This window comes from Marmota flaviventris, chromosome 3 (assembly GCF_047511675.1).
Source record: "Marmota flaviventris isolate mMarFla1 chromosome 3, mMarFla1.hap1, whole genome shotgun sequence".
Taxonomy (NCBI): Eukaryota; Metazoa; Chordata; class Mammalia; order Rodentia; family Sciuridae; genus Marmota; species Marmota flaviventris.
This window is the reverse complement of record NC_092500.1, coordinates 15,554,198-15,558,325: the sequence shown is the minus strand read 5'-3', so window position 1 is coordinate 15,558,325 and position 4,128 is coordinate 15,554,198. Positions and strand designations below refer to the sequence as shown.

General features: G+C 39.8%; 1 pseudogene; it reads right to left on the bottom strand.

Moving 5' to 3' along the window:
- Positions 1 to 3,197: 3,197 nt before the first annotated feature.
- Positions 3,198 to 3,735, bottom strand: LOC114086813 (iron-sulfur cluster assembly 1 homolog, mitochondrial pseudogene; annotated as a pseudogene).
- Between the last annotated feature and the right edge of the window lie 393 nt (positions 3,736 to 4,128).

Below are 4,128 nucleotides of genomic sequence, written 5' to 3'. Positions count from 1 at the left end.
ATTGCGAGCAATTTCAAGGTTGCTAACACAGGCAGGTTTTAAAGGACAAAGTGCAAAAGTTGGGCACAAGAAAACATGCTGGACCTCACTAATCCTCAAGAAAATACAAATTAAAACAATTATTCATCCATTTTACTCACCATTAGGTTAAAAAAAAATCTTTTAAGTCATAATGGGACAAGGAAGGTCATACAGAAACTATCACTTTCACATATTGGTGGTGGAAGCATGAATTGCTAAACTTTTGAGAAAAGCAATGCACCAGGGTCAATAAAGTATTAAATGGGGCTGGGCGAGGTGGTGCAGACCTATAATCCCAGTGGCTCAGGAGGCTGAGGTAGGAGGATTGCAAGTTCAAAACAGCCTCAGCAATGGCAAGGCACTAAGCAACTCAGTGAGACCCTGTCTCTAAATAAAATACAAAATAGGGCTGGGGATGTGGCTCAGTGGTCTAGTGCCCCTGAATTCAATCCCTGGTACTGCACCCCCAAATTAATGGCTTAATAATCCCATTCATGGCAATTGACTTCATAGAAATAAAAGCACCAGTCCTGAGGGCATATGGACAAGGACGGTCACTATAACATTATCTCTGATGCCAAAACAAAAACAAAAACCTGGAAACAGCCTGAATGACCTTGAGTAAGGGAGAGATTAGAGAATTTAAGGCATAAACAAACTATGAAATGTTCCTATCAGTTGGTAATTTATTAATGTTTGAGCTCAGAGAGAGATTGGAGTCACACATTAAGTGTAGATATGTGTTATCTCCATAGATTTATAGAGGGGAAGAGAGATTATTAATTTTAATATAATCTCATATACTTTGAGTTTTGTAGCAAACATTATCACTTTTTTGTTTAACAAAGAAAAAAATAAAATTTTAAAAAGATAAATAGAACATTTCTTGACTTAGTTCCATCAGTTTACATACATTTCCAGAGGACCTAAAAATCACATTGAAATTTCTCTTAGAATAGCATTAATACATAAATTTTCTCCCAGTCATTTTTGCATTTAAAAAGTACACTTTCATTTATTCATTCACTGCATGCTCTCTGAGTATGGTCTGTCTATTAGACGCAGAACCACCTGCTACTAGGAATAAACCCTTTCGGCCTAGTAAGTCCATTCTCATGAACAAGAAGAGAGAGATATCTTTGCAAAGCTGGAGACATGTATCTTATTTGCACCTGTCAAACCAAATCATAAAACCCTGATTTGAAGATCTCATCTTGAGAAAGTTGGAGCACAAAGATTCATGCCATCTGCAGTGAATATTATTTCTCACATGTGAACTGTTGATGGGAATCAAATGCAAGAGAGTTGGAGGTCATGTGCCCTGGTGGGGCAAGGACCTGGGGTGAAGGTATTCATGGACAAGATGTATGTTTTGTTAGTTGAGCAGAAGGGCCTTTCCCACTGCACAGCATGATATTATGCAAGGCGGATCTTCTTTGAAATAGTGTGGCACACACTGCTGTCTTGCTGCCTGCCTACCCATTCCTCCCCCTCTTCCTTGGTAACCAAACAGATTTGGTTAATGTACCTGGTGTCTGTGTTTCAAAGGAAGATAGAGAGAGCCCTCCCCAGCCCATTTTGGTTCATCTTAGCCTATCATAATATTAATTTGCCCTTTTCCTGGAGCAGGCAGGTAAAAATCAGGTGTTCAATGAATGGCACAGGAGAGAATCTTCCAAGAAGAATGTGAGAAAGTTTCCTTACTCTTTTTTTCCCCCGGTGCTGGGAATTGAACCTGGGAGGTGCTTTACCACTGAGCTACATCCCTAGCCCTTTTTAATTTTTTTTTTTTTAGAGGCCACATTTTTTTAAATTGATAACTCAATCTCTACATACAGTATTGCACAAATTATGAGTAGATCAACAATTATATTATCAATACAAATTCATGAACATATACATGGAACTGCTGCTCTAAGTTTTGGTGCATTTTGTGTCAGATACTTTAGTAAATGGGACAAACACAAAGGAGCTCAGCTACTTTAATTCATGAGAATCAGCTTTCAAAAAAAGTATATCATCTTAGAGAATATTTAATATGTCAAACCCAGGGAAATCAGTAGACTAAGTGAAAAAAGGGCTACTTTAAAAGAAAAGTTGGTGATCAAAATGTTGTAATATTATTTAAAAATTTTAGCAATTGGACCTAGGAACCAGAAAGTGTACACATAATGAGAATTTTAAGTAAAGACCCCCATGTTCTGCTTTATAATCACTATTATACCTTAAAAGAATGGAGTGGGCTGGGCTGCTGTAATATATTCTCTACCAGTGTAGACCACTGTTTCTAAGTTTTAAAGAAACAAGATGGTGATTCACATAAAAAAGACTGAAAATAATATTTGTCCCCTCTCTCAAAATAAAATGCAATAGGATCTCATCAACTTATAAAGGAAACTCTATACAAATGTTGACCAGATTAAGCCACACTATCATTTCCCTTCACTGCCTTGGAAAGCTGAGCACAAGTGTTCCCTATGAGGATGAGGTGATGGGGTAGGGCCCAAGCTGTCTCCTAGTTGCAGAGCAATGTGGACAAATGGCCTTCAGCTTCCCTGGAGTTTGTTTCTTCCTATATAGAATTGAGGGGAATGGGTTAGATGGTTTTTAAGAGACCTTCCAACTAAAAGGATCTAAGTAGGCTTTGAGCAGACTCTTAGGATGGAAAAAAAAAAGTCGTAAAACAGGTGGATAAAATATTCCTCACTTTTTTCTCTCATCACTTGGAATTATTCTGCACTACACTTTAAGGAAGTCTTTTTCCTAGTACTGTTGAAGGGTACACAAATGAGGCATTTGACAATTTTGATAAAAATGTAAAAAAAGAGGTCATGCCAATTTGGGTAGAAAAACAATGCACTGCCATCAGTAGTCAAGGACTTCTCACCTCTGAGTTTTGGGAACCACTAATCTGGTTGGGAAAATGCCCCTGAGATGCACATTTAAGCCATTTGATACAAATTTAACAAGCACATACCTATTAACCTGTTTTGTGAATTACTGTCAGGGAGGCAGTATTATTGAAACTGGTTCTAACAGAAAGGAATATGAGAATTAAGTGTAGGGTAGGATTTTTTTCTTTACATAACAATGATCCAAAAAGAGCAATGGCTTCTCATTTTCTGCCCCATATGGAGAATACAAATATCATGTCTTCTGGAATCTAACATACTGGCTTCCATTTTCAAAATGCATCACTTTATTTTCCTCACAAGGTGGCCACATATTATAAACCTTAGGCAAGTGACAGTGACATGATTTCTTCAGCAAGCTCTCCTGGAGTTTACAGCCAGAGGAGTCCTGAGGTTTCAAATATTAAAGCTTTCTCCACAGCCACAAGTTCCTTTGATGTTTTGGGTTATTGAAGACAAACTCATTGGATAATTTGTCTTCAACATAGTCCATTTCTGTTCCTAAAAGTGTCAGCTGTGCTTTCTTTTCGATGAACACTCTGACTCCATCTTGAACAACTTCTTCATCAGAATCTCCCTTTGTCTTTGTATATTCCAGAGTGTAAGAAAGGCCATTACAACCCCTAGTTCGGACACCGACTTTCACACCTACGTGCTCAGGCTTATCTTTAAGAAGCTGTTTTACCTTGTTTACTGCTGAAGGTGTCAGGGTGAGGGCGGCTCGGGTGGGCTGCAGCTTCCTCTTGCTCACAGCCCGGACAGTGGTCCGGACTAACGAGGCCGACATCTTCGCCGTCCCGGCGCCCGGGTGCCTCGGGCCGGAGCTCGGCCACCTCAACCTCTCTCCATGGACACCGCGGGCGCCCCCTTTTTAATTTTAAGACATGGTCTTGCTAAGTTGCTTAGGGCCTTGCTATGTTGCTGAGGCTGACCTCAAATTTGCTTCTGACTCAGCCTCCCAAGTTTCTAGGATAACAGACGTGTGCCACTGTGCTCCCCCTCCCCATTTTTCTACTCTTAAGAAAGGCCAGAGGGAAGGGACATGTTTTGTTGTTGTTGTTGTTGTTTTTTCCCTTTTAGTCTTTGGGAATTGTGAGGGAGACTATGATGCTTTCGTGTCTACAGCCAGCTTGTGCTCATGAGGCCCGATTAGCAGGGGATAGAGCAAGCAGCAGACAAGTGTGGAAAGAAGCTG